This window comes from Acromyrmex echinatior, chromosome 17 (genome assembly GCF_024713525.1).
Source record: "Acromyrmex echinatior isolate Ae372 chromosome 17, ASM2471352v2, whole genome shotgun sequence".
NCBI classification, from domain to species: Eukaryota; Metazoa; Arthropoda; class Insecta; order Hymenoptera; family Formicidae; genus Acromyrmex; species Acromyrmex echinatior.
In genome coordinates this window covers 4,320,514-4,344,593 of record NC_141868.1, presented here as the reverse complement: position 1 = coordinate 4,344,593, position 24,080 = coordinate 4,320,514, and the positions used below count along the sequence as shown (strand labels likewise).

The 24,080-nt window shown below is 29.1% G+C and overlaps 1 long non-coding RNA gene and 1 pseudogene across 1 annotated transcript; one reads left to right on the top strand and one right to left on the bottom strand.

The window, feature by feature from the left end:
- LOC147906849 (ATP-binding cassette sub-family C member 4-like) overlaps window positions 1-24,080 on the bottom strand; it is an 86,617-nt pseudogene that overhangs the window by 35,641 nt on the left and 26,896 nt on the right.
- On the top strand, window positions 1,635-4,528 carry LOC147906852 (uncharacterized). The gene is made up of 3 exons (XR_015548025.1): window positions 1,635-1,884; window positions 2,046-2,114; window positions 4,442-4,528. It is a non-coding gene; the product is annotated as an uncharacterized LOC147906852 (long non-coding RNA).

Here is a 24,080-nt window from a genome sequence, read left to right as displayed (position 1 = left end):
TGATCATGCTATTAATCAAAATTATTATAAGCAACCGTTTTAGACAGTTATATAAAAAATTATATTTCTTAATTTTTTCTTACAAAATCAATATTCTTCTTAACCCATTCACGCTTTAATTATTAAAACGAAAAACCTACCACGAAGAGAATCATTCTCCATCACGGTGATCCGATTGCTATCTATAATCGTATTCAAACGATGTGCAATCGCGATAACGGTGCATTCTTTAAAACTGCAAATTTATAACATGTAAAATTTAGAAATATCTCTCTCTCTCTCTCTCTCTCGTATATTGCAAATTATAGGTACAAAATATATACGATTTTAATGGATATATCTACCAATCTGATTTAATTTGAAAAGATTTGCTTTCTATTAATCTTGAATTTATTATAAAACGAATGTTTATCGTACCCGATTGTAACTTGATGTACCCTTGTAACATATTGTGAAAATACTTTATATTATTCGCAATCATTCGCAAAAAGTAGCAACTTAATAATAGAAAGTTGAATTATTTACGTATGGTAATTTATTGCTATACCTCATAACAAATAAAGTCACGTTTATATTATAATAAATTCTCAAAAGTCACATCATAACTTGTGATATTACTGTAAAATCATCAAAAGCTATACCACATCATATCTTGATCTGTTTGTGTCATAAATAAATAACTGTTAATTAATCTGTATAATGATACCACACCTACAAAGCGGATATTCATACAGTACAATGATTTTACTGTCGTATCACACCCGTGACAAGGTAAATATTTGCATATCATCATGACTTTGTTGCGATTACTGTGACTTCATTTGCTGGAGAATTTATTGATATATAATTAATCAATCAAAAATTTATTGTCTTCACTAAATAATATTTATATTAAATACAATCCTAAAGAATCGTAAAGACTCACTGCGAATCAATATTGGCTGTGGCTTCATCGAGAACGAGCAAACGATTGTTTCTCAAGATGGCTCTGGCCAGGCATATAAGTTGCCTCTGACCGACGCTGAAGTTATGACCACCAGAGAAGATATCGTGGTCCAGAAATTTTAATTTCTAACCAATAAAACTAATAAACGGGTAAAATAAATAAATACAAAAATATTGCTATTAAAAAAACATAATCTATATAGAATTTTCGTATGTCTAGTTTTATTTGAAATGGAAATATAAAACATACTTTCAAATTAATTTTCTTTGCAGACAATGTGCGTCTAATACTCCTTAAATGGTACATAACATCTTTTAGTTGACTCGTACACTAAAAAAACAAAAAAAAAAAAGTAACACAATATGTCAAAGTATTTAAAAAAATATTATCCCATCGAAATCGTTTTATTTTTATCTGAAATACATTTTTCCATTGTTTCTAAATAATTTGATGCAGCAGTTAAAATGAGATATCTTTTATATATAATATATATAAAACATACATATAAAAGAATAATTAATTTCAGTTACGTGAAATAATCACACATTGTGAACTGCAAGTTATAATATTATAACTTATATCGAATGCTACGTTAAAGATATTTTGCTTAATACTTCTCGTATATGTCTCTCGTATATGTCCCATGGTTTGATTAATTATAACAATTACAATTTATTTACAGGCATGTTCATTTACAATTATGCCATATATCACGCAAACTAAATATAGTATTCAAAGTACAAATGTTAATACAAATGATATATTACTTTATTTCCGCGATAACAATCTGTCTATCAATATATCAATTGATTGAACAGCGTCATATTATATGGACATTTTATAATATTACCTCGAATTTAATAAACTATTTTGATTTCGCTTTGAATAGCATTTTATTTCTCACATTAAATTACATATGTCAAACTGTTTATTATAAGGTATTATATAATTAAATTAAAAGCATTAATTATTTATAATTAGAATAATAACACAAGCAACAATGAAATTACACATGTCAAAATTTTGTTTGAAATGGTGAAATAAATGCAAAGTTTACAGTTTTATTACAAATTTTTATTTTACATTAATATAATTTCAGATAAACGAGACAGTAGCAATTCTTTACAAATTGTCCAATTATAATCTCGACGAGGACTTACGTGAACAGGTAAATAATTACAACAAAGTTGTAACTATTTTATGTGTAATTTTACTAGCACTCAAAATTCGGACACCTACATAAATTTCATCAAATAATTATGTACAAAATTGGGATATTACATAATAATTATGTTATTCTTTTATATATTTTAAAGTATATTTTAATTACTTGTACGCACATTCTAACGCCACAAAGGATAAGCTAGAAAAAGTTTTAGCAATTATTTTTTATTTTATGTTCAACAAAAGCGAATTTTGGAAAGTTATTTCATATCATTAATATTTTATTATTATACTATCATACTTTTATTATTATACTATCAATTTTACTCGATTGTATACTACACATAAAAAAACCTGGCCACTACATTGTTCACAAATTTTTAATATTTTCGAAAGCAATAACTCAGTGAAAAATCATTGTATCGAAATTTTTAAAAAAGTATTTTAAAGCTTGAAATTTCTACTTTTCAGATCGGTACTTCAAAAAATGGTACTAGTAATATTTCACAAAGTTACACAAACATAAATAATGATGCATAAACTCAATTAAAAATTGAGCACAAATAGAATTTACAGCTTTCGAAAAAGTTTCGAAATTTTTACCTTTAATTAATTTTTTTATAGACCTCTGTATAATTTTGTTCACCGAGTTATTCAATATTGAAGCAAAAAGGATTGTTTTTGCTTATCTATAAAATTTACTACTACTAATTCCACATCCATATTTACACAACACACACACACACGCGCGCACACACGACACACACACGCACACGCACACGCACATCCACATGCATCCATTCCTCCAATCAACCCCATGTCTCTTCTAACTATGACCCCGAGAGCGGGGAAGTGAAAGCCTCTATAGGTGCTCCTTTCACTTTACGATATTCCTCTTCTGTTCATCCTCATAAATGAAGGATTTTGTCCGCGGCTCTAGGGCCTCATCCCTACATAATATCTCGCATCGACGATATATTCACTTATACTTATCCGCGACAATACCGAACGGCATGAACCTAGTTAGGATCGCGGTTGCCTCATGCGATACCGTTCGATAACCTCAACGCGAGGTGGTGTTGGAACTTCGCCACGTCCTTGATTATGATCCTGTCTTACTACAGTTTGCGCCTATATTGGGGCTCTTTCATAATGACTGTTTCTTATTTGCTCTTCGGAATTGCTGCTACTCCGCGGCAAGGGCCAATTAACGTTGAACATTGACTGATAGGGCTACCGCCGCATATACTCGGCGACCCCGCTCTTCTGGTTTCCCAATGTTGGCCGTTATATGGGCCAGTGCCACGGCCATTCACCAAGTCTTCGGAAGGAGAAGGCGAAAGTAGTTCTGGAAGGTCTACCGTGATTCCAGAGTTAATCAGAGGTACATGGCGGATCCCACCGCCCTCCTCCCCTCCAACCAAAGAGTCGTGTCCAGTAAGGTGTTCTTCGACATGAAAGCCATCACATCTGTTTTGAAGGCGAAGACTTTCAGTTCCAATCTTTCTTTTGACGTAAAGGCATACCGCCTCCAGTTCGGTCCGGATCCGCGCTTCACCCAGGGACGCTCCATTCTCATACCAACAGAATATCATCCGCATAGCAAACAACGGAGCACCTTATCGGCATCGCCGTTCGCACCGAATCGTATGTTCCACAGGATCAGTCCTAGGACTGAACTCTTAGAACTCCTCTTGTTTCCTTCTCGCGCATGTGAAGTCTCTCACGTACGTGAGAAACCTTTCTGAGAGTTAACTCCCCACAATGGATCGGAGGTACCCCGGTATGTCCATTTCCACTCTTCCTTTTCAACGCCTTCCTAATGACTGACCAGGGGAGGAAGTTGAAGGCGTTGGCTATATCGATGGATATCGCCAACACCCTCGTTCTTCAACCCTTTCATGAACCTGCCAGATCGCGTCAATCGTCGATCTGCGAAACTGGAATCCGTACTGACGTTTCAAGATATCCCCGGTCTCATTCAAGTGTGTTTATGTCCTCTCACAGACCACCCGCTTCAAGAAATTAGTTTGCTTACAGAGCAAACAGATTGGTCTGTAGGAGGATGGGGCTAATTCCGGTTTGTTTGGCATTTTTAGGAGGATGAATCTAGCTTCCAGGGGATCGGGAAAACCCATATTGAAGTCAAAAAATATCAGTAAATGTAAGGAATAGGGTTGCTTTTTGATATCTGCGACAAAGTATCATAATTGATGTTTTAAAATAATGTTTAAAATTTACTCATCTGTTTGATAAAATTTATGTAAGTATTCGAACTGTCTAGAATAGTAGTATATATTTAACGCTTATTAAATTATTTATTTCAATTAGATTTTGCAGTTTATATTGCAAATAAAACAGACAGAGGTAAAATTTGGATTGGGACATTTCTGCTTTGGATACAGTTTTATCTGCTGGGTATATGTCCTATTTTAAATAAAATATAAAAGTATGTAATAAACGTATACTCATATATATATATATATATATATATATATATATATATATATATATATATATACATATACATATATATATGTGTGCGTGCGTGCAAGCGCGCGCGCACGTGTGTGTGTGTGTGTGTAATATTTCCGCTATTTTTAAATATGTAATAATATATTTATTAAAGTTGCATTGTATTTCATTTTAAAAAATGGAGGTGATCTTAAAATCTACGAAGCGCCTGCATTCATAGATAAACTGTTAGTAGTATATTATACCCTCTTGATGCTACATAACTTTAATAAATACATCATTTCATATTTCTAAAAACAGCGAAAACATTCTAAGTGAATAGAGTTACTGCTTCACCTTATATATATACATATCTTACATATATATATATATATATATATATATATATATATATGTGTATATACAGGGTTGGCCATATTCGACGGAAAGACCTTGAACCCTATTAAATGATTTTTAAAATGAACAGCAAAAAATATGTTTTTTTCCCATGATTGAAAAAAAACATCTTTCCGTCGAATATGGCCAACCCTGTATATATATGTAGATACATATATAATAGAATAAATAAGTACATATAAAGTCAAACATATTCTAGATTTTCTTGACATTTAATTCTTTTGAATTTAACTTTTTCGCTCCTAACGCCGTCTATGTCTGGCATCAGGAAGCGATAGACGAATGCTGGCTATTCGCGAACAAATTATTTTATGTCCTTTATAATTAGAGTTACGTCAAATCATCTTGTACAGCAATATACAACTAAACGTGACCAATTTTGTCAAATAATATATATTTAAACATAATTAATAGTGGTAGTATATTGATGTCTATAATGCCACTGACATGAAGAGGATAATTAAAAAACGGTTTACGAAGAAATTACAATCATTTTGTTTTGGGAATAATTTTTTTTTTTTTAAAAACGCCTTAAAGTGGCGTTGTTCAGACATAAAACGTAATTTTAAACGTCCAAGACTATGTATATACTTGTCCATGTATATACTTTTAGTGAAGTCCCGATCAATGGTGATATTTCAATGGTGGATCGCTTTCTGAGCGGAAGAGTTAACAAACCTATTTTCATTAAGTATAATGATAGTGTACTTTCTTTCAGATGTATTCTACAGTTTTGTCCGCTACAATAATTCTTAGGACGGAGGTATGTAACAGACCTTCTATTCTCGCAGTAATGCATGAAAAATTTTGTTTAATTATGGTTCGATATGAACAAGACGTTCGCGCGTATATAATTAAATACATTTTATTTAAATCAAAATCTCGGCATAACAATCAGAAAGAATTTCCGATTGTTATGATAAGATTCGAGATTTTACAACTATAAGTAGAACTATATTATAACCATTATATTATTTAATACATTATAAGGATTTGTTTAATATTTTTCAGTTTGATTTTAAAACTTATGCTGAGATATATTCACATGATTACAATTAGTTATTTTAATCTCAGCGCACTCTAATAGTGCAATTATTGTGTCAGTCGATACAAATCGGACAAATATGCTGTATTGTTTTATGTCGTCGTGTTGTTTCCTGTAGTGAATTGAAATAAAATAGTATCATAACTGAAAAAACGTCTCCTCTTTTCGTCATCAATATAATTTTGAGAAAAATGTATAGAAATTTGAAAGTTATAGCAATAACATTAATTTGAATTCCTTTGTGTTGCCTACATATTACTTTGTAAGTACCTCATAGATTATAAGTGATGCACTCAAATTATCCACCATTTATCCTTGTTTACATTTCGATGAACAACATGGAGAAATAATACATTATGCATGAAACGAAATGCCCCAATAATTCACAAAAAGACATATTGATCAATAAAATATTCTGCGAATACAGTTAACAAGAAAAATTTATTCAAAAAAAAAAATTAATGATTAATTCTAGTATATTTAAGAAGATACAATTATAAAAGCCGTTTTTAAAATACAATAAAAATGATATTGATAATACGTAGTAGCATAATAAGAAAATTAAAAATGTGAGATTATATGAAAGTATTGAAAATATATGTATGGTAACACAAATTTTATCAAACTAATCATTATTGTAATATCGATAAACGGAATGAAATATTAACAATAAATAATTTGTATTTACTTTTAATTGATAACTTGCAATTATGAAATTTATTAAAATTTATATAATAAAATTTAACAAATTTACCTTGTGATACGCTGGTTAGCATCCAATACAAAGAAGAATAATCTTTATAATGGAAAGCGAAATACTGATGCCACGTAAAATTCATAAGATCTATTCGCAAGAAAAGTTAAACGATCCGTAAAATTCCAATAATCTATTTACAGGAGGGTATGAATTCCAAATGTTCTAGACCGCTTATTATAATAATGATTATTTGACAGGATGTTAAACAGTTACCATTTTTATCACATCTTTAATATAATACAATATTAAAATTTGAATATAAAAAAATATATTTTAATATGTATAACAGTGCACCGCGAAAGCGAGTGAGATGCATGCGCGCTCGCATTTTCTAGAAAGTTCGATCAGTCATTACTGTTGTCAGCGGCGTATTTGTCATAAAATAAGTTTTTTCTACTTGAAATAACAAAATGATAAAACCGGTAAAGGTAATAATCGTGCTAAAAAGGAATTATGAAGACTCATTTTATTCACAAAATTTAACGACCATTTCTTATAATTATGCGAATTAAGAATTTTAGCTTTTCATCATGCATGCGCCACATAATGGTTTTTTATGATCTCAAATATAACATATTGTTAAAAATCATCTTTTATAAAAAATAAATATATAGGACAATTTTCTTGTGGAATAGGGATTACGAAGAGATATTTATATTTAATAATAATAAAATACATGCGTTATTATAATTTTTTATATGTATAGGTACAAAAATGTTTCGGGTACTGACCGCTCGAGATGATCCAAACCTGAGAATAGTGGTATTTTAAAGAATTATTTGTATACTGAATAATTTATTATATGTTAAAAATTTAACAATTTCCTATTTTTCAGTTTTTTTCAGAAATTTTAATCATTAATTCCGCTATATATACATACCTATTTGACTTACCTCAAATCTTTATATTCATATATTTTTAATTAAATTCATGTATTTGCGATAACATTGTTAGTTAATTATTTAAATAGACAAAAATCAAAATTTATTAAATACAATTTCATATACGCATGTATTTTACTATAGAAAAAAAAAAAATATATATATATACACACGATATTTGTGAAAGTAATCATAAAGGTAAGCAAATTATTTGTACAAAATTTGAATTTATTTATTTAACAATTTCGACAAATAATCATTATATCTATATTTGAGGAGCAGGATTTCAAATTTTGTCCTTTGTAATTTTCAAAAAATGAGAAAGAAAGAAACTCCACATACAAGAAATATATGCATTTTATGGAAAATAATAATATGCCAACCAGTAAGATGTAAAATATAGAATAAAATTGCTACACAATTGCACAAAAATTTTAAACAAATGCATTTTGTTCATCTCTATAAGTTAAAAAACATAATTCGCACTTTGAAATGTCTATGTTTTTTTCAGCACATAAACGAAAAAATGCTTTCTGAACATTTCAGAATAGCTATTATGAGTCTTTCGTACATTTTTGAACGCTATGTCGTATCTAACTAAAAAAATAAAATTTTGACAAAATACAATCGAGTTCTGCTTTTCATTTATATAATATTAAAGTTTTATCGTCATTAAGACAATGTTGTTATTGGCCTGCATTATTATAATAAAAGAACATTTAGTAAAGATAAGAAAGCGATGAAATAAATGTTAAAACATTTTTAACTAATATGAGTTAACACTAGAGATTAAAATGATTTTTTACGATAATTTACGGTAATTTACGGTAAATTAGTCAGAAATTTATGGAGGCTGGTAAAATGGTAATTTAAAAAAATTATAAAGCTAAAGTAATTTGATTTAAGAGTATTTAGTCATTAAGTTCAAAAGTTGAAAAATACTTTGTTTAATTTAAATTTTCATTTCAATACTATATAATTACATATTGATAGAATAATTAAGAAACTGTATAGGTACGTAGTAACTAGAGAAACTTCAAATAAATTTTGTATTAAAATTTTTAAAACAAAAAGTGTGACAGGTACAGTAGTCCTTAAAAGTTAAGATGTTAACTATATTTTTCATACCTTCTAAACTTATATATATATTATCTACGTAGTAAATAGAAAAACTTTAAATAAATTTTTTAATTTTGAAAACAAAAAGTGTGACAACAATACATAATCTTATATTATATTAGGTGCGCAACTAAGTTCCCGCTGTTTATCAACAGATGGCTCCAGCAATAAGTGAACAGTTTTATCATGATGGTATACGAGCTCTGCCAGAAAGATGGGAAAAAGTAGTAGCTAGCGATAGGCAATACTTTCAATGATTCATTTGTAACCATTTTTTCACAATAAAATTGCATTTTAATCAAAATAACAGCGAGAACTTAGTTGCGCACCTATTTATATATTTTTCATACCTTTTAAACTTATTATAATACTTTTATTTGCACGCTATTTTAAATTTTAGCGACTGTCATGTTTTTATTAGAAAGTAAAAACAAAAATAGTATAATCATATTAGGTGTTGGAATTAATTCGTAGCGTTTTTAATGAAAGAATGTTATTTATTTCACATGAGCATTAAAAAATACATTAATGAAAGTACTTCCCATCACTTGTAAAACGCTACGAATTAATTCCAACACCTAATATATATCAAACAAAAATATATTAATTATATTTATATTAATTATCAACTGAGCTTTGTTCCGATTAAATTATACCATATTGAAAAAGATCATGTAATTTGAAAAATCACAAGATATTAAAAATAACTTTATAATATGATTTTAATTTTATAGTTATTAAATTTTAAATCTTAAATAAATTAAATAATTAATTAATTAAATGATAGAAATAAAAAAATATATATATCATTTAATTTTAAAATTTTATACTTAAGAACGAAAATACACTCTATTTACTACATATAGTACTAAATACAGTACTATTTGTGCATAAAATAAATAATTATAAGAAACAAATTTTATTAAAATTATCAATAAATTACCATTTTACTGCAATTTTACCGTAAGTAATTGTAAGATTGAATTTTACGGTATCTCTAATTAACACAGAAAGTTGGTGTGTATATACTTTAATTATGTCATGTTAATCTATATATATATATATATATGTATATAAAATATTATATTAAAACATGAAAAAAGAAATTCTAATTTAGTATGACTTTTTATTAACGCAATTAGAATATGCTTATACATAATGCATATGTCATAATATTAATGAAAGACATAACTAAGTCTTTTTCACTCATTTTAGATACACAAGGTCTAGATTTCATCGAATCAATGAACTCTTACATGTACTCTGTTCTGACCTGTCTGAAAACAGTGCAGATTACGGAAGACAAAATAGATCAATCTTTGTGCATCAGCGGATAACAGGAGCTAAGAATCACATTCAATATATATGGATTATAATGTAATAATTATTTAATAAAATTACTATATACACACATGTGCTCGCCAATGAACATATGTATATACAAAATGTCTCAAACTAACTTTTACATCGACATGTTTTAAAAAGTATAAAAAGTATTTTCTATTAAAGTGCAACTGTTTCGAGAAGAGCCTATTATAACGTTAATTTTTTCTAGATAGAAGAACCATGAGAGGAAATAAAAAAGATGTAATATTTATTTGCATTTTTAAAAATAGAATTATGATTTTTTACGTAATATGATTTCTCTATAATCTTTCTACATATACAAATTTTAAGTCAGAAATTGAAAAAAATTAATAATTTACGATATGTTTATAGGTACATTTTTCTGGCATAATTATATAATTGACATTAAATATCTCATAAACTATTAATTTTCTGATATAATCTTAATATCCTAATACTTTTATGAATAGAATAATGAGATAAATCAGGTGTAAAGAAAACATATACTTATTTGTTTAACAAAATTATTTATTGTATGTACCTATGTACTTTTTAATAAAACTTTAAGTAACTGGGCGACCTTTTGTCCATTTCGATAACGTTGATGTATTGTCAAGGTCATGACCCTAAGTAACTTTCTACAGGATTTTTAATCATCGTTTGTCCTTCTTTAAAGCTATTATCAAATAAAGTTGATAATATATACGTATATTCAAGTTTTCGTTTTTGACGGATATAGAATGAATGATAAAAAATTCAATTTTTTAACATAAGTACTTTATGTATTTATGATTATTTATGTAGAGTTACATTACGATGCATGGACTGGTCCAATACATAAACAAAATATTTATTTGTTCTATATCTTTGTAACTAAATTACTTTTATTCAGTAATTTATTAGTAATTAACTATCAGTAAATAACTATCAGCGAATCGCAATGAAGCTTTGCATAAATTATTTTATGTGAAAATTTAAAGTACTTATAAAATGTAAATTTCTTTATCATTAAAAAAATTTTAATTTTTAACAATTAAACTAATAACGATTAAAATAAATAAACTACAAAAATATGCTATTAAAAAAAACATAATCTTATTCATATAATTTTCATATGTATATATCTTATTTGAAATGGAAATATTAAAATTAAGTTGGTCTTGAATAAGAACGTCCCAATATTCAATCTTAAAGAATGAAATTTTTAGAATGAATTTTATTCTAAACATCTTTCAGAGATTGAACTGATCATGCTATTAATCAAAATTGTCATAAACAACTTTTTTAGACAGTTATATAGAAAATTATATTTCTTAATTTTGTCTTACAAAATTAATATTCTTCTTAACCCATTCACGCTTTAATTATTAAAACGAAAAATCTACCACGATAGAACCATTCTCCATCACGATGATCCGATTGCTATCTATAATCGTATTCAAACGATGTGCAATCGTGATAACGGTGCATTCTTTAAAACTGCTTCTTATTGTATCCTGAATTAAAGCATCCGTGCTAGAAATAGAATTTTAAATTGAGGGAAATGCAAATTTATAAACATGTAAAATTTAGAAATATCTCTCTCTCTCTCTCTTTCTCTCGTACATTGCAAATTATGATGTACGTACAAAATATATACGATTTTAATGGATATGTCTACCAATTTGATTTAATTTGCTTGAAAAGATTTGCTTTCTATTAATCTTGAATTTATTATAAAACGAATGTTTATCGTACCCTTGTAACATATTGTGAAAATACTTTATGTCATGCGCAATCATTTGTAAAAGTAGCAACTTAATAACAGAAAGTTTGAATTATTTACATTTGGTAATTTATTGCTATATTTCATAGCAAATGTCACGTTCATATTATAATAAACTCTCAACAGTCATCATAACTTGTGTGATGTTACTGTAAAATCATTAAAGGCTACATCACATTATTATTTTGATCTGTATATGTCATAACACTATAAATAATTATTAATTCTGTATAATGATGTCACACTTGTAACAAAGCGGATATTCGTACAGTACAATAATTTTACTGTCATATCATATCCGTGACAAGGTAAATATTTGTATGTCATCATAACTTTGTTGCGATTATTGTGACATTTGCTATGGAGAATTTATTATAGATATATAATTAATCAATCAAAATTTATTGTCTTTACTAAATGATATTTAAATACAATCCTAAAGAATCGTGAAGACTCACTGCGAATCAATATTGGCCGTGATTTCATCAAGAACAAGCAAGCGATTGTTTGTCAAGATTGCTCTGGCCAGGCATATGAATTGCTTCTGACCGACGCTGAAGTTATGACCGCCAGAGAAGATATCGTGGTCTAGTGTGACATCACTCAGCTCGACTTGCCGCAACACCTCTCACAGCTTCAAGTCATCGTACTGATTAAACGGATCCAGATTGTAACGTAGACTCTCGGAAAAGAGCACAGGTTCCTGTAGTATAATGGAGATTTTGCAGCTCAGTTCATTGAAGCCCATCGTGCTTATGTCCCGATCATCGATCTTGATCTCGCCTTCTAGACCTTCATTGAACAAGCGGAAAAATGCCGAGATCAAAATATAAAACAAAATATAAAACAAGATATATAACAAATCAATAAAACTAACTTAATCTTTTTCATTTCTGTGGTCACTTTCAGAGCAAAATTTGTAATATATATTTTTTTAACATTTTTCATTTAAAAATTATAATTATTAATAATCTACAAATTGATATATTTTTTATCAGGTATAATGGTGCTGTTCTTTTTGTAAATGTATATTTGTAGGTAAAATGTTGTGTCGCCAATTATTCACAAATAATTTCCTGTCTTTAAAGTTTGGAAATCTGTTCTAATTTAAAACCTTTTAAGTTTCAATTTTTGTAGCAAAATCGAAATATTTGTTTTTGTAATATTTATGTTGTAATATGCAATATTGTTTGTATTTGTTATATTAATTTCAAAAATATGACAAATAAATATTTGGCCATCTTTCTCAATATAGGTATGACCTTCAATGTCTATCAATATCACGTTTGCTAGTACAATATTTATCACGGAATAACATGTCTTTTGAATGATCTTATTTCTTTTAAAATATAGCAGCCCGATAAAAAATTTTTTATACATAATTATGCATAAACGGTTGTACACAATTTATAACCGTTACAAATAAACTACGTATAAATTAGTCATGTATAACCGTTTATGTATAATTATGTACAAGAATTTTTTTACTGAGCTGCTATATTTTAAAGGAGATAAGATCATTCGAAAGACACGTCATTCCGCGATGAATACCAGCAAACGTGTCATTGATAGTCATTGAAAGTCATGCCTATAATGAGGGAGATATTAGGATAAAGTAATGATACATTCATTTGTCATTTTGAAATTAATATTACAATTACAAACAATTTTGCATATTACATGACTATACAAATAAAATTATACAAATACAATTTTTTGCAATAAAATAAAAAGTTGTTTTGAAATTATGTCTACGGAAACTGTTATAACATAATAAAAATAAATGATACGATCATATCCTAAAATTTATTTGAAAACTTGAATTGTACTTTTAGACTCGATAAACTTTATTTAGAAATAAAATTTTGTTTTGCTGTAAAAGTTATTGAAAACAGTAAAAAATGCCATTTTTTGCCTATTTCATCTCAATTTATCCAAAATTCTGATTACGCAAATTTTACCAAGGACATTGTGTTTACCAAGAAGAAATTTTCGGGATACGTATATTGTACTTCGGAGAAAAAGAAATGTGACTTTTTACCGAACAGTGTAATAAGCGTATGCAAACAACTGATAATGATAAACAATAAACGTGCAAGATAACAAACTCAAAACGATGCACTATTTCTTTAAGCACTAAATAAATTTTTTGCTAAAGGAAACTTTTCAAATAATTTCTTAATTAATTGCTATTAAAATCGGACTTTAAAGGACTATTTTATTTTTGTCTTGTCTTATTTATTTCTGCATTCATTTTTAATATATGAAGTACTTTTCTTTATTACCACATACGTATATATATATATATATATATATATATATATATATAATGGCTGCCAAAGTTAATAAATAATTTTATTCTATTGCCGAAATAAAGAACAAATAAAGATTTAAAGCTGATTCTTCTTCGAAGAAAGTTCTGATGCAGTAAGTTGAAATAAAACAAACTTTACTTATTTCACTCCAATTTATTGTACCAGTGCATACTAATTAGTTCAAGAACGAAGGCCTGTATAGAAGTACTTAATATATTCTAGTATTTAAAATATTATGTTCTTAAGTTATATATAATAAGGATTTTATTAATTTATAATATAAATTGAAGAACACAAATTGATAAAAAACGATAACAAAATTATATTTGCTATCTTGAAACTTTTAATCATTCATTGTATATCGTAAATACCAATGAACGAATTTTTTTACACAAAAAAATTTTGTTTGTCACGACTTGCCTCTGAAACATCTAAATCTTTCACTTGCTCTTCTATTGTCTGACAATGAACACTAAAGAGGTCTTCCACATCTATGAGTACTATATTCATATCCTTAAACTGTCGTTCGATGTATCCAGTGACTGGTAATCGGTAACTTTGTATCTGTTATCTATCCAGGTATTTAGGTATTTTTCCAGAAATATTTGCAGGATAATCAAATACTCTCTTGACACCACTTTGAGATTTTCTATGTCCAGAAACTTATCCACATGCTTCGTGACATTTTTTTTCGGTCTAAAATATTCAATATATCTTTTAAGTTCTTCAATAAATTTTTTTTATTTTCCTTCCTTTTTTGCTGATATAATTTTCTTTAGAATCGACAGACTAGATTTAAAATAAATTTTACAATGAGCCTAAATTAAATTTTATTTACCTAGAGCTCTATGACAGGATAATATTTTTATAATAATAACAATAGTAGTATAATAATAATAATAGTAACAATAGTAATAATAATGAACATAAAACGTGATAGTTAAATTTAATTTTATTATTATTTTTTATTTTTATTGTTAATCAATACAATAAAATTCAAGAAAGGATTAATGAGAATCAAACGCAGATGTAAGAGCGAATATTTAGGAGATGCAGATAATAATCAGATATTACGAAACATTCGACAAAATAAATATAGGTAGTTATTAATACGATTATCTGATTATCTATTAATATGATTATTATCTGATTATCATCTGCATCTCCTAAATCTGCGCTCTTTACTCACTTTGAAGTCGTTCTCAGCATATAGTAGCAAAAAATCTTCCATTGAGAGCAAGTCACTTGCAAATTGCAGAGATGAAGCAATCAATACACTAAATAAATTTATATCAATACACTAATAAATAAATTTAAATATATCATTATAATATCACTTAGTCAAGACTTAAAACACCAAATAATAAATCCAGGTTATCGTCTGGTACGTCTTGCAACATATAGTAAATGAAATCTCCATGGTGAATTGCAATCTAGTATGTAACGAATTAAAAATATCCAAAATATCATAAACATTCTCAGAAGGAGCGGGTAAGATAATATCATCGACGTATCGGTAGTAAAACAGTAGTCGACAAGGCAGCATTCCAATAGCCATTTTTTCAAAACCTTGCATAACAATATTAGCAACAACAGGTGAGAAAGGTGAACCCATGGTGGTTCCAAAAATCTGCTTGTATTTTTTTTTATTAAAAATAAAAACCGTCGAATTCAGAACCATACGAAAGACTATCAAAAACTTGTCCAAAGGAATTTTAATCTTCTTGGATATAGCATCCCACCTTACAACAACACTATCAGATGCCAAATCTATAGGTATATTAAATAGGAATATTTAAATAGGAATACCACATCCAAGGAAACCAAAACAGAATCTGATTCCAGTTTAACATTTTTAAGTTTATTAATCAAGTCAAAGCTGTTTTTTATGAAAGGAGTCTCTGGTATAGAATCTGTAATAATGTTATGCAAAAACACTGACAAATTATACAATATAATGGGCTATTTAACGATGAGACAATAATTCTCAGAGGATAGTTTTGTTTGTGTATCTTCGTCAAACCATAAGGAATGACTCCATCAGTCGTACGTAACCTCCGATACGTCAAATCATCTATTAACCCTTTTCCTTTCCACCTACTAAGCAAGTTACGTAAATCACCCGTAAGTTTTTTTGTAGGATCTTTAGTTATTAATTCATATGTACTTTTATCCGAAAGTATCAATTCCATCTTGGATATGTAATCTAATTTATTTTGAGCGGTGACATTACCCTTATCAGCTTTGGAAATTAATATTTCAGGATGATCTTTTACAAATAATTTCGTTGTCTTAAACCAATCGAATAATAACTTGTCATTCGAGCTGGTCTTAGGAAAATCATTCCGAAACTTATTCATAATTGAAGTACTATTATTTCTAACAAAATTAATTATGTTATTCCGACGGCCAATAATATTGTTCTCAATATTCTTAATATACTCTATCAATGTTCTATCAATATTCTGTTTGTTCGAGATACGGCCAACATGTACATATTTTCCATATTTGGCGTTCGTGCGACATTCGGATCGAAAGCTTCTAGAAGGATCTCAAGCGTCCTTAGAAGTTTCCAAAACATAAACTCGGTTATCACCTCGTCGATAAAGTCAAAAAACAATAAGCTAAGCCACACGTACGCAGATCTCAACGGCTATAACGGCGAACCAACTCGGATCGGTCGCAGCGCAAGCGCGATCGCGTGACGCAAAACGCGTAATATGCGTTCATCCCAATCAAGAATCCATATTTAACGGGCGCGCATGGCAATAGCGTGCCGCTTGGCCGTTGCGCTCGAAATCGCCAATCGCCATCCGAAACAGGATCATCTCAAATTTTTCAATTTGCAAAAATCTCATAGGCGAATGCAAAGGGAAGCCTTTGTTCTCAAAGGAGCATAAAAGGCAAACCCGAGAAGCAATAGCTCTCTTAGTTTTCCGCCGTTTTGAGTCAACGCTTCGCTATCAGTGCATCGCCAAGAAGACGCTCCGCCGCCAGAAAACCGCCGCATTTGATTCGCAAAGAATATTATTAGATTGAAGCGAAATACAACTAAACGCTGTATCACTTAAAATTTCACGTCAGCGCTCTCGCTCTGACTCGCTCTCGAACACTGTTTATTAATAGGAAGACCAAAGCCTTCCCCTAACTGAAGCAGACATTGGACCTCTAAAGATATGTCAACATTGCTCAAATTAAAGAACCATTTATTATTTAAAACGTCTAGAGAAGCCGCATCTCCAAACAGTTCAGCCGAAATGTGAATTCTTTCTATATTTTGTACAGGAATGTCATTAATGACCTTGTTAGATGTAATTCTATTAAGCAATTCATTATTCGAAGCACAACAGTAAGAAATTGGCTTAATATTTGCTTTTTTATCTTACGTCTCAATGTTGTTGTTGAGATTTTTTTCCGTTTTTGAGTCAATGTATTTAAACAATTTACTCGGGGAGCGGAGATTAAGTTGTGTAGTTAAGGATGCGATTCACTGAGAAGTACTGGATAATTTAAAGGAAGGGTAACCTTGAATCCGGTGCCAAAAAGATCGCGAAGTTTATAGGCGAATCTACGTGGATCGTGCTTTGGAATGGTTTTGTAATTAAGAAACGTGAGGTTGACCTCCAATTTATTTAGAGTGTAGACAAGTTCGCGGGGTGAGTCTATCGGTTTGTCTTGGTCTAGCAATTGTGCAAGTTTTTGGAAATAGGGGAAAGGATTTTGATTTGAAATAAAGGCCGATTTAACTTGAAACCTCAATCTCTTTTCTCTTTGTCTTCGTCCGCCTTTGGTAGGCATGGAGGTAACGCAAAAAAAAAGAATTATAATGTTCCGGAGAACTGTCGTAAACGGGGGCCACGCTATTGGCAGCGATAGTCGCAACAACCCCTCAGATATTCATATATATATATATATATATGTACTTGTATGTAGATTTAGAGATTAGAGATTTAGACGTTCCGTCGATAGATTCGATTTAATATTATCGTTTATTAAAAAGATAAATGCTATGGGTAAAACAATGCGAAAGTGAGGTTCTGATGAAGCGCGAAGATAGTTCTCACCTTGATAGTATAACTGTAACTGTAACAGTATAACTGTAACTGACTGACTGTCTGAATAATCGACTGATTGACTGGCTGGGTGACTGATAAATTGACCGAAGCAGTAGTAGTAAATGAGTAATAGTAAGTAAGTAAGTGAGAGTGAGTGTGAGTGCGAGTGTGGTTCTGTCTTCGACAGCTCCTTTTATATTCTGAAAATGAGTGTGGGAGTGTCCTTTCAGAACCAATCGACATTTCCCAAAATTTGGTAGAACCTATACTCGCGCTTTCCTTGAGATAAGGCAGCAAAGCTCCGCGTAAGCCCTACTCCCCACTCTACAAGTTTATTCTTAATAAGTAATAGTTGAATTTTAACAATTTGTTGTAATAAAAATTCGGTTTTCCTTAATATCCTTTATGCGAGGCGAATTCACTACATTCATATGTTTAAAATTAATTTAACTTTATTAGAAAAAGAAAAAGGGGAAAAAAAAGAGATATTCGTTCTCGCATTCAGGAAGATTTCTATTTTACTGCTAATTGTTGAACTTAATTACTTAATCGTTAAACGCTAATATAATATACATTATTATTAATGTTAATGTATAATACGCTTTTATATTTGTTATTTTATAGGAGGGCTTCTTTGAGAAAGATCGTGTGATATTCTTAGACATTCTTTTTAGAATAATCTGTAGATAATTTTTATGACGCATAAAAGTACATAACGTGATCTATCTGTTAGAGTTTGAATGTTTAAATAAAGAAACTGAATATACCCTCTTATAAAAGAGAAAGGGAATTTCCGGTTTCGAAATAAAGATAAAATAGGGAAATCTAGCGATAAGATAAAAGTAAAGTATAAATTGTATACCTATGACAAATATCTATAAAGAATAAGAGAATTTTATTGATATGTAACATCTTTAAAATCTTTTTCTTTCAACCATAAAATCTTCTTGCTAATTTTTCTTGTATGTTGAAAAAAGTAAAAATTATTAATATTATCTAAGTATTTGAAAAACTCATAAACCATGGAGACTGGTAAAACATAATGGATTTTAAAGGAAAAATCAACGATGCTCATTCTAATAAAATGCAAATGCTTGTAAGAATCCTTCAACTCCAATTGCAAAATTGCTTTCATATTGTTAAACTGAATTCTCTGAAGTCTTCTGTAAGAAAGACTATTAAACAAATTTAAACTTCTAATATTAGTATATCTTATAAGATGTGGCGGAACTAAATTGTGATTAATACAAGATTTTTAATTTAGAACGATATTTATGTTATTGTAAGATTGCATTGAAAATGACTTGATTGGAGTTGAAACGTTTGTTCTATTTTATTTTATTTTAATTGTTTTGTATTAGTTTTGTTTATTTAAATTATAATTCTTTTATACGTTATTGGCTCTTTGCCCTTCTTTTATATTACCTTTTGTTTATAAATTATTCAGTATAAAAATAATTCTTTAAAATACCACTATTCTCGGGTTTGGATCATCTCGAGCGGTCAGTACCCGAAACATTTTTGTACCTATACATATAAAAAATTATAATAACGCATGTATTTTATTATTATTAAATATAAATATCTCTTCGTAACCCCTATTCCACAAGAAAATTGTCCTATATATTTATTTTTTATAAAAGATGATTTTTAACAATATGTTATATTTGAGATCATAAAAAACTATTATGTGGCGTCGCATGCATGATGAAAAGCTAAAATTCTTAATTCGCATAATTATAAGAAATGGTCGTTAAATTTTGTGAATAAAATGAGTCTTCATAATTCCTTTCTAACACGATTATTACCTTTACCGGTTTTATCATTTTGTTATTTCAAGTAGAAAAAACTTATTTTATGACAAATACGCCGCTGACAACAGTAATGACTGATCGAACTTTCTAGAAAATACGAGCGCGCATGCATCTCACTCGCTTTCGCGGTGCACTGTTATACATATTAAAATATATTTTTTTATATTCAAATTTTAATATTGTATTATATTAAAGATGTGATAAAAATGGTAACTGTTTAACATCCTGTCAAATAATCATTATTATAATAAGCGGTCTAGAAGATTTGGAATTCATACCCTCCTGTAAATAGACTATTGGAATTTTACGGATAGTTTATCTTTTCTTGCGAATAGATCTTATGAATTTTACGTGGCATCAGTATTTCGCTTTCCATTATAAAGATTATTCTTCTTTGTATTGGATGCTAACCAGCGTATCACAAGGTAAATTTGTTAAATTTTATTATATAAATTTTAATAAATTTCATAATCGCAAGTTATCAATTAAAAGTAAATACAATTTATTTATTGTTAATATTTTATTCCGTTTATCGATATTACAATAATGATTGGTTTGATAAAATTTGTGTTACCATACATATATTTTTAAGGCTTACATATAATCCCGTATTTTTAATTTTTTGATTATGCTACTATGTAATAATATCATTTTTATTGTATTTTAAAAACGGCTTTTATAATTGTATCTTCTTAAATATACTAGAATTAGTCGTTAATTGTGTGTGTGTTTGTGTGTGTGTGTGTGTGTGTGTGCGTGTATGTGTGTGCGTGTATGTGTGTGCGTGTATGTGTGTGCGTGTATGTGTGTGCGTGTATGTGTGTGCGTGTATGTGTGTGCGTGTATGTGTGTGTGTGTGTGTGTGTGTGTGTGTGTGTGTGAATAAATTTTTCTTGTTAACTGTACTCGCAGAATATCTTATTGATCAAATATGTCTTTTTGTTAATTATTGGGGCATTTCGTTTCATGCATAATGTATTATTTCTCCGTGTTGTTCGTCAAAATGTAAAAAAGGTAAATAATGGATAATTTGAGCGCATCATGCACCCATAATCTATGAGGTACTTACAAAGTAATATGTAGGCAACACAGAGAAAATTAAAAATTCAAATTAATGTTATTATTATAACATTAAAGAGAAAATTAAAAATTCAAATTAATGTTATTATTATAACTTTCAAATTTCTATGCATTTTTCTCGAAATTATATTGATAACAGAAAGAGGAAACGTTTTTTCAGTCATGAAGTACATACCATTTTGTTTCAACACAGGAAACAACACGACGACATAAAACAATACAACATATTTGCCCGATTTGTATCGACTGACACAATAATTGCATTACTAGAGTGCGCTGAGATTAAAATAACTAATTGTAATCATAAATATTTAATTAATTATTAATAGATATCTATTCTATAAACTCATTACTAGTTTCAAAATTAAACTGAAAAATATTAAACAAATCCTTATAATGTAATAAATAATATAATACTTATAATATAGATCTAGTCGTAAAATTTCGAATTTTGTCATAACAACCGAAAACCTTTCTGAGTTATGAGGAGATTTTGATTTAAATAAAATGTATTTAATTAAATTTTTCATGCATTACTGCGAGAGAAGGTCTGTTACATACCTCCGTCCTAAGAATTATTGTAGCAGACAAAACTGTAGAATACATCTGAAAGAAAGTACATTATCATTATACTTAATGAAAATAGGTTTGTTAACTCTATCGTTCAGAAAATGGTCCATTGATCGGGACTCCACACCAAAAGTATATACATGAATAGCCTTGGACGTTTAAAATTACGTTTTACGCCTGAACAATTCCACCTTGACACGTTATTTTAAAAAAAAAGAATTTATTATTCGCAAAACAAAATGATTATAATTTCTTCGTAAACCATTTCTTAATTATCTCCTTTATGCCAGTGGCATTATATGGTAGATATCAATATACTACCACTACTAATTATGTTTAAATATATATTATTTGACAAAATTGGTTACATTTAGCTAGTATATTGCTGTACAAGATGATTTGGCATAACTTTTATAATAAGAGACATTATAAAATAACTTGTTCGCGAATAGCCAGCGTTCGTCTATACGGATCGCGTCGTGGATGCCGGACATAATCGGCGTCAGGAGCGAAAAGGTTAAATTCAAAAGAAATAATTGTCAAGAAAATCTAAAATATGTTTTATTTTATATGTACGTATTTATTCTATTGTATATATATATATATATAAGGTGGAGCAGTAACTCTATTCATTTATAATGTTTTCGCTGTTTTTACAGATATGAAATGATATATTTATTGAAATTATGTAGTATCAAGAGAGTATAATATACTGCTAACAGTTTATCTATGGATGCAGGCATTTCAAAGATTTCAAAATCACCTACATTTTTTAAAATAAAATACAATGCAACTTTAATAAATATATTATTACATATTTAAAAATAGCGGAAATTTTCTGAGAGGATAAAGTTACTGTCCCTCTCTATACACACGCACACACACACACACACACACACACACACACACACACACACACACACACACACACACACACACACACACACACATATATGTATGTACGTTTATTACATACTTTTCTATTTTTATTTAAAATAGGACATATACCCCAGCAGATAAAACTATATCCAAAACAGAAATGTCCCAAGCCAAATTTTACCTTTGTCTGTTTTATTTGCAATATAAACTGCAAAACCTAATTGAAATAAATAATTTAATGAGCGTTAAATATATACTACCATTCTTGAGTTCGGATACTTGCATAAATTTTATCGAATAGATGTACATTTTAAACATTATTTTAAAACATCAATTATGATATTTTGTCGCAGATATCAAAGAGAATTCCTTACATTTACTGACATTTTTAAATTCAATACGTGTCAAAATCAACCCATTTATTAGTTCCAAAGTAAAATGTTCATATTAATGTATGTATCTTGTAAATAATAAATTAAATTTCAGTCAAAATTTATTATCAAATTTAATACATTTGAGTAAGAGAGAGTCGAGATTAAGAGTTAAGTTATTTAACTACAATTTAACAACTCCCCGCGCGGGGTGTGACCTTGTCGTGATGCGGGGGACTCATCCTGAGCTGTCTACGAGCTCTGGGCCGCCTTAGGCACTTGGCGGAGGGGCGGACCGGATATCGCACCTGGAGTGCTGATCTGTGCGGGCTCCTCTCGATAATCGAGACAGTAGTGCAAAGATTCCGTGCATGATATTCCATAGAGAGAGGAACTTTGTCTCCGTGGACCGAGAGAAAGGACAGTGGTGGTTAGCTGCTACTTCCCCCCCTCCCCCAAATCTTGCGGACGATACAGCTGGATCTTGATTGTATGATTCTTACGTGAATTTATATACTACGTATGTAGACTCCAGAAAAATGCGTCAAAATGATTTTTCGATCTTAAAACGCTAACTTTATTAACCTATCGTAGCAATATCACGAGTTAAATTAATTAGCAAATTTTTTATGCTTATTCGCATCGAAACGATTTTAATATGTCATTCAACATTATTAAGATTGTTTCGAAGCTGCGAATAAGCATATATAATTTGTTAAATTGCTAGTCAATTTAGCTCGTGATATTACTGCAGTAACTTAATAGAGTTAGCGTTTCGAGATCGAAAAATCATTTTGACGCGCGTTTTTGGAAACTACATACGTAGTATATAAATTCACACAAGAATAATACCAAGCATTAAGATACAGCTAGACCGTTTAAAGGCTTTGATTTTTATAGTTTGTGTTGTCACATTTACGGTCCTATAATATACTATTATATATCGAATAATTGATTATTTTATATTAATTTATTTGAAATGTATTATATTAATTACTAATTAACTTTGATGTAATGAATATATTACTATGATTCGTTAAAGAAGTTGAAAATTAATTTTATTTTTCAATAATTAATAAAATGTATTTTGTATTAATTATG